The sequence below is a fragment of the Lampetra fluviatilis genome, chromosome 15 (assembly GCF_964198595.1).
Source record: "Lampetra fluviatilis chromosome 15, kcLamFluv1.1, whole genome shotgun sequence".
In the NCBI taxonomy this organism is placed as follows: Eukaryota; Metazoa; Chordata; class Hyperoartia; order Petromyzontiformes; family Petromyzontidae; genus Lampetra; species Lampetra fluviatilis.
This window is the reverse complement of record NC_136289.1, coordinates 10495390-10507487: the sequence shown is the minus strand read 5'-3', so window position 1 is coordinate 10507487 and position 12098 is coordinate 10495390. Positions and strand designations below refer to the sequence as shown.

The window sequence follows — 12098 nt, the reverse complement described above, 5'->3', positions numbered from 1 at the left end:
ACAGCGATGCACTGCTCCGCTACTGCTCCTGATGCGGTTGTCTGGCTTGGCCACCTGAATGCGAAACTGTTGTTGTTGCTGCTCTGCATCTTCATCAGCCATACGAAAGAAGAAAAAACAGTGCAGGTGGAAGATAACAATTTAACCCAATATGCTTTTTGGAGATGTAAAAGTGACCTCAAACATTGATGTCAGTAAGATGTGGAATTCGAAAGGGCTGCTTCGCTTTGAGTGCAGCGCCCGAGACCGCTCGGACGCGAACATCAGCATCGCCATGGACTCGGTAATTGGTTGGGCAGAGCGTGGGTGAACTTTCGTTGTCAGGCCATTGCGGATGAGTACAGAGTAAAGGCGTAAGTGCTACATGGTTAAAATCACAAACTCGACAATCCCCAAACTCCAATGCTCACTATCCGCCACGATCTTGCCTGTCCGCGTTTAACGCTCAAAACACACATCTCCGTTGAAATACAAAGTAATTCGTTACACGCTGCACACGCCTGATGATTTGTAAAGGGAAGAAGGGTGAGTTGAACACGTAGGCTTTCACGACCAATATCATCCACAATAGAGGGTTTTTTGGGGTTAGATCGCGTAAATATATAAATGTGTCGTTAAACCCTCCACCACCCGTGGCGGGTTTGGCTGTGTCGGGTGGTGGCGGGTTTAACGACACATTTATATATTTACATCATCTAACCTAAAAAAAAACTGTATTATGGAAGAAGGGTGATCACTCAGAAGTCGGGGTTTGTTTGGATGTGTACATTTACAACTGTGTTTTAACACGCAGGCTTTTACATTTTAAAACGAAGGCTTTCGTGACCAGCACGTGTTGTTTAACGTGACAAATCTTACAAATCGGGTGGTGGTGGGTTCACGACACATTAAAATTCACGCCAAAAAAACCTTCACAGTACTATAAACTGTGTTAGTTTTGAACACGCAGTAGGCTTTCGCGACCAATATTTTCCAATAATAGAGGTGTTTTGGGTTTAGATCGCGTAAATATAAATGTGTCGTTGAACCCACCACCACCACCCGACACAGCCAATTAGTAAAGGGTTCGTCGCGTAATCGAAACGTGCCAATGCTTTACTCGGTTGGAAAGTAAAAAAACCCAAACATCACCTCACTTTTGGTAGAGCTGTGTTATAGGTGAACATACCACAGCGCCACCTAGCGATGAATATATACACCGACTCATAACGGGGCCTTTTCCAATTCGACCCGACGAGTCAATTAAATTCAGGTTACTATACTGCGCATACATTTGTACAGAAACTCATACCTGTCAACCCATACGCTTTAAATCCTGTATTCTTGTAAAGGGAAATTAAGTTTCAATACAGGCAAAAACTATTATATCTGTGTTTTCCCTTTGTGATGGGACTTTGTAGGATAAACGTTGAGATTTATAAAGGGCACGGGGTGACCAGTAAGGTCTGAATTGATCTGGAATAAGGTAGGGCACTGATAAGGGGTTGACAGGTATGGAACTGAACATCGAAGCGACGCAACTGCGTTGATTAAAAGCACAGTCTTGAGTCACCCATAGACGTAAACCCTTTGTGTGTACAGAATGTTGGAGTTCGGAGCGTCGATAATAATAATCATTAAAAAAATCCCAACGTCGTTTGGTATTAGCCCCATCGTTATAAATAGCGGCAATGCTTTATCTTCAAGCCCTCGCTGGATTGACAGGCGGCCTTCATCCAGCGGTGGATTGAATGAATGACCACGGCTGCACACGATGAGTACGCGAAGCTTGCTGATGGTGCAATGTTGTAGAAACCTCCGTTAATTTATATGGCATCGAGTTTGTTGTTGGAAGTCAGAATGGTGGTAGGGGGTCAAATCAGTCTGGGACGACAGACTACTCGACCATCATCCAGCAGTGGATTGACCATGGCTTGTCGCGGCGTGTCGGACAATCAGTTTCAAACACAATGCAATGTTCTTATTATTATCATCGAAGCACGTTTCCATGCGTGTTCACCACAAGTGCGGTTAATGCGAACTTAATTCCTTGCAACAACAAAAAAAGGTTTCCCAGTCGGTGTTCGAACTACCTCAACACCTCCCGTTTTATTGCTGATTCTTCAAAAAATAATTTTATTTCAAATCGCCGACGTCGGCCACTCCGAGAGCCTCTTCTTGTTCGACGACTGTCGCAGTATTGCGAGAGAGACGCGATGGTTATATGACCAGCGGACGCCGCTCGTTGTTGGAAGTCAGAATGGCCGAGCGGTCTAAGGCGCCAGACTCAAGGCGAAACGAAGCCTTCCGTGCCTCAACGCGGGAAATCTGGTCTCCGAATGGAGGCGTGGGTTCGAACCCCACTTCTGACAAGAATTTTTATTTTTTTGGTTCTTTCTTTCGGTAAAGTCACGTAGAAGGGAAATAATGAAAATAAAACATAATATTTAAATAAAACATGGCATTTTTAATTATTTTATTTACGTGACTTTACCGAAAGAACCAAGAAGATGAATCCCTGTAGTAACGAAAGCTTTAAATCGAATTTTTTTTTGTTTTTGCGTGTGTTATAGAACCGTGCTTTTGTTTCGCGGCCGACAGCGCGAATCGTGCCTCGAGTCGTTTGTGTTACAAAAAAACATATATAGCTAACAGCCGATGGCTCTTTCGACATTGTTTCAAAAACATTGGGGGCCTTTTACGCTGCGTGTTGCCGAGAGAAAAGCTGCCACGCCACGCTTACACCGATAGGGGGAGATATTCTACGGAGTGACATGTTGCTACGTGGGTGTGTATCGCCACCTTCTGGTCACGCTAACTCAGCAACGGTAGAATAATGGAAAGTCGTTCGTCGAAAGAGGCTTTCTCAGGTCATGTCAACACACAAACCGAATATTCACAGCTGTTTCTGCATCGCTGTCAACCGCTAATCAGTGCCTACCTGATTACAGACCAATTCAGACCGTATTGGTCACATATCAACGTTCATCCTATAAAGTCCATAATACATATTTTTGGGGTTAGATTGCGTAAATAGAAATACGTCGCTAAACCCGCCACCACCCGACACAGCCAACTAGTAAGGTTTGTCACGTAAACAGAACATGCCAATTCGTTACTAGTACAGCAACGCCAGTGTATTGGAGGGCAAATCCACAACATTTAGAATCTGAGTACGACGTTTCGCTAGTAATAACTAGCTACATTAGGCGAGCCAGATTTGTGCAGAAATCATTCTGATCCGTTCCTTAAATAGAGGGATAGATGTGATATTACTTGTGAGTCATTCACGTGCGAAGGGGGGGGGGGGTCAATGAATGCAACACAAACAAATAGACAAAAAATGTTTGTTCCCGTCTGAAACGGCTGTATGCCATATGGACCTAAAAACTAAATTTCCCTGTACAAGAATACAGAGTAAACCAGAGGTGTGGACTCGAGTCATGTGACTTGGACTCGAGTCAGACTCGAGTCATGAATTTGATGACTTGCGACTCGACTTGGACTTGCATAACAATGACTTTGTCCCACCTCTGGAGTAAACCATATAGGTTGACACGGTATGTATCTGCAATAGCCATGAAGGGATGAATGTCTTCTCACACCATCGGCATCTCTCACAATCCTGTGATGCCGATGGTATGAGCAGAACGAAATTATTTAATTGATGCAACTCTTCACAACACCTCCATTGTGTCCTTCCATACATACGTAACTTGTTTAGATCTATGGGGTTCCCATATCTGTTTTCATCAAAACGTGGGGCAGGGGTTAGTACAGTGCATAAAATCCGTGATCTGATTCCATCTGTGAAGGATGTCGTTCCTGACTTACAGTATCCTGGAGTCTACAAATTGAGTTGCATTTGTGGTGATTGCTACATTGGAGAAACGAAACGTCATGTTTCTGATCGTGTCCGCGAGCACAAGTCAGATCTGAAACACGGCAGAACTGATTCTTCTGCCGTTGCCGATCATTGCTACAACTCGGTGGGCTCTCATGAAATTGTCTTTTCCGAGACCAAGGTTCTCTGCAAACCTCCCGGCTACCATCAAAGGTTTGTACACGAAGCCATACAAATATACAAACACAGACATAATTTCAACCGTGATGATGGGTACAAACTTAGTAATCATTGGAAAGATGTTATCAACCACGCAAAAAAGACTTAATTACAATTTTTTGGACCATCTTACCTGACAGGCACTATTTTACTTTACTTTACCGAGTGTTAACATCCCCAGTTATTTTTTAACAGTACTCTCTTCATTGTTCAGTCAGCATTGGTATAAACATGGGCATTTTCGTTCTTTTGTCTATCATGTGTATCAGACCTCCCCTCCCCCTCTCTGTCCATTGTGTTGGCGTGTGCAGTAGTTTGTCGCTTGCGCACAATCGCTTCCACGCCGTCGCCCACCCTTTTGGCCCCGCCCCCCCTCCCTCCCGATACGTTCCATTCATTGGCTACCATATTCTGATGAGCTCCCCCCTCCCTCTCCTCCCCCCTCAACTCGCTTTAAAGGGATTACATCTTGAATCATTGCCTCACTTGATGCAGCTAATCTGGCTGTGACGGTCCCACCTGATGACGGAGACTTGTGTTGCCTCTGAAACGTCGTGATTTTTGTTTTTATTTTATTTTCATTAATTTTGATGTTTTACCTACGTGACTTTACCGAAAAAACCTAAGAATATGATTCCTTGCAGTCACGAAAGCTTCAAATCTAGAATCAGGGGTTAGGGTATTGTACTCTAAAACCGGTGTCCAGAGTTTGATTCCTGGCCATGGCTAACATCAGTGGTGAGTGATATCTGAATCGATCCTGGATCTCCTCCATTTAGTCGCATTGATCAGCGTGGTAAGGTATAGTCAAACAACCACCGTGACAGCAGTGGCATCAAACTCATGTCGCTAGGTTTATAGCGTAATGCATTAACTGCATTATCATCTCTGTTGTTGCTCACGATGAGGCCCACTAAATCAATTATCCGATGTTCTATATAGGTCATTAGACATCACAGTTCTACCACACAGGTGCAGACAATGTAATGTTTATTCCGTACATATGCATTAACAGTTCGTTTGTCAGTCCGCTGCTGTGTGTGAAGGCTATTTGACCCTACTTCACCACGCTGGTCAATGCGAGTCGGTGGTGGTGGGGAGAGTGCAGAAAAATCTGTGTATTTGCTGCACTGCACTCTCCTGCCCAGAACCCCAACAACACCTGTATTCTATTCGTGGTCACCCATGCCAGCACTATACAGGCTTAGCTTCCGAAATCTGATAAAATCAAGCGCATTCCGGCAAATGTGGTCATAGGCATGTTGTGCCAACTGCTACCTGCGTGTGGTATTTACTAATATAATGAGCCAAGAATGTCTGTGTCCCGTGCGTGACGTCACTCCCCCCCCCCCCTCATTATTATTGTGCCTGGATTGTTTTGACTAACGCAGAAGGTCGAGCGGCTATGATTAAACAAATTATGCAAATTCCCAGTCAATTTTATGTATCTTGAAAGAAAGTTAAGGCAATAAATGATTCTACGCCGCATCAGTGCATTTGGTGCCTTTATTTCTTCCGCACGTCCAACAAAAGGTAAGTCGACTTTACGCTTCCAAATTATGCTATGATAAACATTTTTCTTCTACTTTGCAGACATTGTATCGAATTCCAATTGTTTTCAACCCCAGAGAGCGAAAGCGGAAGATAAGTATCAGAGCAATGGATTGTCAGTAATTGAACGTCCATTAAATACAGTGCTACTGTGACATTACGTCAGGTGTTTTATGAGTTAGTTGCGTGCAACAACCACTGCCATTAATGCAGTGCTGTGGTCAAATGCTGTGAGGTGTTTTATGACTTCCTTTTGTGCAACATTCACTGCCATTAATACAGTGCTACAGTGAAATGCAGTGAAGTGTTTGATAACATTATTTTTTCAATATTCCCTGCCATTACATTTAGACAAGATAAAATTATACTCTGATCAATTTATTCGTAACTCTAATGCTTCTCTTTGCTTTTCGTTATTTGCTTAGTTACTTCAGACAGTATCAGCACTCTACTTTCTTCACTCTTCGCTATCAAGCGTCCATCGGTGAAGATAAATTTGTCAGTCAACTGCAGGGAAACCTTTTGAACACCGATAAGAGATTCACACAAAATATCGTATACGGAGAAACCTTAATTTAATTTCATAAGTTAAGAAAAAAATATTTAACTGCTACATTTCCTAATTAAATTAACAATCACAATAAACGTTAATTTGCATCTTTAATATTTCAGCTTACGTCCCAGGACGGGCTAACAAGCTAGTGGATTATAATGAGACCCACCAGCAATGACTACAGCTCACAGATTAGTATTGCATATATACGAGTGAGAGGAAAGTACATTGTGGCCAAATGTGCATAGAATATTTACTCCAAGGTCAAAGATACTCAATGGAACAGCCTTCTTGTAACACGAAATGCACGGAGATTAAATTAGTGATGCCATTTTCTCAAGCGTTATATACTGATGCATTCATTAATATGCCACGTATAACGTTGAATCACCATTTGACACTCCAGGAATGTAATGTGTTAATGGACTGAGCATACCAGCCATGGAGACTATGGACTACCTTCCTATGCTATATATATCATAGTGATTCTGTGCATGTACGTATATGTATAGCCATTTGCCAATCCAATCCACTGCTGGATGAGGGCCTCCCCACACCTTCAACCCAAAGCTATGCATGTAGAGTAGAATGTTGACTTCTGGGTGCATTCACTCAGAAGTTATCACAACTAATGTGGACATGTTACTGTTTTCCTCGAAGCTATGCTGAATTTAAATCTACGTGAAAGCTCGTCCAGTTACACTTATTGCTACATTTGTTTACCTATTGGCTAAATCGTAATATAATTTTCCCACTGAAATGTTACCAAATATATATCAACCCTCATAAATCATACGTCGTGGAAAGAACATCTAGCAGTGGATGACAAAGGGGATGTGAAATAATATTTATATTTTGGAAAATGTATGTTTGCCATTCAAGTAAGAATGGCCATACATTTAAATTCAATTTACCTTGGTACACAATGCGTGATACAGACTATAATATCAGTGATTGGTGACTCAATCATAAGCAGTTTTGCTTCCTAAAACCCACAAGACTATGTGTGTACAGGAATGGGTTCTTATGACGAGTGAAAATAATAATTGTATCATGCGATTCAGACATTGCTGACAAAAAAGAAAAAAAAAGTTGCAGCATATTTATATTCAGCTCATTATCAATCCCCTATCACACCGTTTAGTGATGGAACTGCAGTTCCAGTTTAATGGCAGTGTAGGAAAACAAACCCCATTGTTAAATTCCACTTGTGTTCCACGCCTATGCTTTCCACCTTCGACCAATCCGCACTGATCAGCGTGGTGAATTATGGCCAAATAACCGCTACAATCTGCACGGCGTGTGGAGAACCCTCCTCCCGCAGTGGATTGACAAAGCACATGTACATGAGAACTGTGGTAATAAGTGTGTGTGTGTGAACTTACAATGAAAAACAATGTGCCCTTATAAAAAGAAAAAAAACGCTTTATGTCCTCCAGTAAACTACGACCTGGTGGTGAAACGCATCAAGAAACACTGCATTCTTTCCCTTTGCAGGCAATTTGATGTGACTGCTATGACCTGGCCTTATTCTTCATCGCCTGCTGCCTGGGCGCCCACGAATCCCATCGCCAAAATAGCATCAGCATGTGGTCGGCGAGCGAGCCTGTGAAGGGCATTTTCATAGGATACGCGTGGGATGGAGGAGACACAGCTCATTGTGTCCCCTAGCAGCAGAGACAACGAGAGGGAAAAAAATAACTAACTCGTTTTCTGAAAGTGTCAGCGGCTAAGCTCACGTTTGTGATCATGTTTTTTACGTTATCATTGTTTTAAAGCCAAGCTTGAATGACTTGAAGAATTTTTGGGAAAAGTGTTTGGTGGTAGAAAAACGTATTGCAAAAGTGAATACGTCGTTTTTTTGCCATCGCTTTCTGCATTATTTTGTGGGCGCTGCATTCGGCTGCTTTATGGTTTTTAAATGTGTTGTATGGCAATTATATACAGTCGTATAATAATGATTAATGGCGCAGTCATTATTAAAATAAAGGTTTCTTATTTCAAGTGGGCCCTCCACTGGGATGTCGGGACAATTCCAGTACAGTCTACACATATAGACACAAAAATAGAAACGTCGATTGCAAATGAAAACGTGCTCTTGGTGTGGAATTTTTGTTTATGCCCAACGCACAGAGACCGACATTTTACAAATTGCCAAAAAGCATCCGTGTTGGTATATCGATCATGGTGGTAACGTCGCAGATAAGCGGCGAAACGAGTTTGTGAACACCCCGGCGCACAGTTCTGTAATACTAATAGCCTTGCATAAATAATCCTGGCCAGGCGGGCAACGATTCAACAACTGCCATTCCCTCATTCTTGGGATGCTGCTCCACAACGCGGCGAATCAATGCAGTTGCACTGCACGCATGGCGCATTTAATGGATGCGTTGTGTAGGACGTGCCTCGTTTTCATAAAGGCGCAGGGATGGCGCATTAATTAAATGAACAGTTAACCAAACGAAAAAATGGTACGTATTTATATTTCAGCTGCCGTAATATTCGAACACGATTGTACCCATGCACAATGTTGACTTTGCTGCAATGGTAATTCCTAACCTTATTCACTATTCATAACAATTACTCCAACCTTATCTGTCCTTGGCTCAAAAACTATTTCTTGTAATTGCACAAGTACTAACCATAAGACTACAAATAAAAATCACTCCCTTACTTGCCTGCGAATATGATTATCGATTAAAAATTCTCTAGCACTGACAATATCCTAAATACTGTATCGATGTAACTCTTTGCAACTAGCCGATATTGTTATATCTTAGCTCAATTCATAACTCAAATGCCATTCCTGTCTCCGCAACACTAACTAGTAGTGTAACTGCGTTGACTAAATGTTGATTATCCAAAATGTTATTTAAAAAAATAAGTTTACTAGAAACATGACCCTGCATCCGAAAAATTATGGAATCGCCGAATCATTCATTATACCTTTAATGCCTAACATCGTTAACTTTTAACTTACCCACATTAATAATTATAATCTGAACACCATTGCCAAACCGACGAGCGATGCGAAATTAATTTCTAGTAAACACATTCCTGCGGATGGAGCTGGTAGGAACGTTGGGTTGCTCGGTCAATGGCCAGGGTCAATGGCGGCGTGGTGTATTCCGCAAATATGCCCGAATGTGAGGGCGGGCACAAGCCGGCGTAAGTTAAACGTTGAGTTTTATAAGGGCACCACGGGGTGACCAGCCCCTCCCCACCCAGCCCCACCCAGCCCCACCCCTCCAACCCAGCCCCACCCCTCCCACCCAGCCCCACCCCTCCCACCCAGCCCCACCCCTCCCACCCAGCTCTTCGTCACCCAGCCCCTCCCTGCACGACGGACGGACGGAGACAATAATCCCGTGGGCTGGTGGAACCAGTGGGTTCCTACCAGTATTATCAGTCCCTTTTGTTGTATTTTGGTGCCACCTGGTGGAGGGAGATGTGAAATACAGAAAACGCGTCTACAGCCACAGCCTGGGATTATAATCTTGTCCGTCACTGCCCCTTGGAAACATAATACTTTTCCAGATACACTTCTGCACTAGCATAATCATTTATAGCCCTTTACCACTGAATTAAGACATGCATTAGCATATCAACCCATACATTGAGTTTTCCATACGGCATACGAGCACGTTTTAAAATGGATTTGTCTATTTGTTTGTGTTTCTCCCTTGTGATGGGATCTTTGCAGGATAAACGTTGAGATTGATAAGTGGCACGGAGTGACCAATAAGGTCTGAATTGGTCTGGAATAAGGTAGTGAGTGTAGTGGTGGTGAGTGTACTAGTGGTGAGTGGAGTACTGTAGTGGTGATTGTCTATTTGTGTTTCTCCCTTGTGATGGGATCTTTGTAGGATAAACGTTTAGATTTATACGGGGCACGGGGTGACCAATAAGGTCTGATTTGGTCTGTAATAAGGTAGGGCACTGATACGGGGTTGACATGCATGCATTCGTGTTACACCATTGTGGAAAACGAATTTGTGGAAAATAAAGTTGCAGGTTGTTCTCGTGTTAATATGGGAACACTGAAGTGCATATATATAATGTAACCAGCCACTAGTACTTTACAAGCACTATTGATTCGGCAGTAAGACCATTGTATGTTTAACCTCAGACATGTATCTATAACGACTCGAGGATTGGGGTATAATGCACTTAGTGTGTACGGTTTAGATTGCTTATTGTGATGTACCTATGCAAAGGTTTCAGTGAACACTGCTCAATGTGAATGGCATTGAGTAAAACCATAATGGTGAAATGTTTACGTAGGATTTAAAACCACCCCTCAAAAATGTTAATTAATACAGCAACAGAACGGCCAGTAGTTGTAAAGTTTAACCATTACCATCTTACATTTGAAGTTCATTTCGTTCAATATATACAGTCCACCTAATCAATGTTAACAGGCTTTGTGTTTAATCAGCATGTATGGTTTTGCATAGAGAATGCCTTGAGTCTGCCTTTATCTTGCGGGTAGATCAATGGATACAAGTGTGATAAGATACAACCGATAATACTACGTCGCCCACAACAGGATAGGGCGTTAAGCATTAACTTTAGCACAATGTTGTGTTTAACGTGAACTCATGTATATGCAGGGACCTTCCACGTTAAAACGTGTGAAGGATGCTCAAACAATCTGCTAAACAGACTAAAGTACGCGTTACCTTTCTAGATTTGAAGCTTTCGTGACTGCAAGGATTCATACTCTTAGTTTTTTTTTCGGTAAAGTCACGTAGGAAATAAATAATTACCAATAACTATAATAGGAATAAAATAATAACTTTATTTCTATTATTTATTATTAGCATTATTTATATTTATTTAATAGAAATTAATATTTCTATTTTATTTGCATTTTTTTATTATTTCAATTATTACTTATTTAATAGAAAAAAAATCAGCTTTTTTTTCTATTATTATTTTCTATTATTTGTATTATTTTTATTTATTTAATAGGAATAAAATAAATATTTCTATTATTTATTATTTCTATTTTTTACCTACGTGACTTTACCGAAAAAACATAAGAGTACGCGTTACCTATATCATCTAACGCGTAGCTTAACGTGTTTTTAAAAGTAACTATATCACGCAACATCGTACTCAATGCAATTCGCATAAGTGTCTAACAATACCTCACAAACTTACAGCCTTTTCGATTTAAAGCTTTCGTGACTGCAGGGATTCATCTTCTTGGTTCTTTCGGTAAAGTCACGTAGAAGGGAAATAATAAAAAGAAAACATAAGATAAAAAAAATTAAGTCACGTAGAAGGGAGATAATGAAATTAAAGTTATTAGTTTTTATTTTATTATTTCCCTTCGACGTGCCTTAAATTTTTTATCTTGTTTTATTTGTATTATTTTATTATTTCCCTTCTACGTGACTTTACTTTTTTGTATCTTATTACGTATTATTTTAATTATTTTATTATTTCCCTTCTACGTGACTTTACCGAAAGAACCAAGATCACAGCCTTTTGATTACCTCAAAATAAAACTTCGCTTAGCCGTTTCGACACAACTTTGAATCAACTAATATACTCCCGCTCGGATTGCGATCATGTTTCGATAAACACAACCTGGTGAATACAATCGCATTTAATCGATTTAGTTTATGTACAAATAATAATTTTATAGTGAGGGAAAACCTACCCAGTTGTTCAATGTTTACAGCGGGATACGGGGCACTAAGCCTCTATCAATTCGCGATGTTGTATTCATATTCTTGACCTTGTGTTTGCTTTCTAAGAATCGATACGATGTTAACACGACTAAGTACTGTTGTGTGCACAAACGCACAATAACGTATCGTCTCTCGCACATACATCAACAGTACAACAAATATATCTGTAATATTCTTTTTGGGATCGCTTAAATAGAAAAATGTGTCGTTAAACCCGCCACAAGCAATTAGTAAGGTTTGTCACGTAAAC

The 12098-nt window shown here is 41.1% G+C and overlaps 1 non-coding gene across 1 annotated transcript; it reads left to right on the top strand.

Annotated features, from left to right (window-relative positions):
- Positions 1-2233: 2233 nt before the first annotated feature.
- Positions 2234-2351, top strand: TRNAL-CAA (transfer RNA leucine (anticodon CAA)). Its single transcript has 2 exons — positions 2234-2271; positions 2306-2351. It is a non-coding gene; the product is annotated as a tRNA-Leu (tRNA).
- The last annotated feature ends 9747 nt before the right edge of the window (positions 2352-12098 follow it).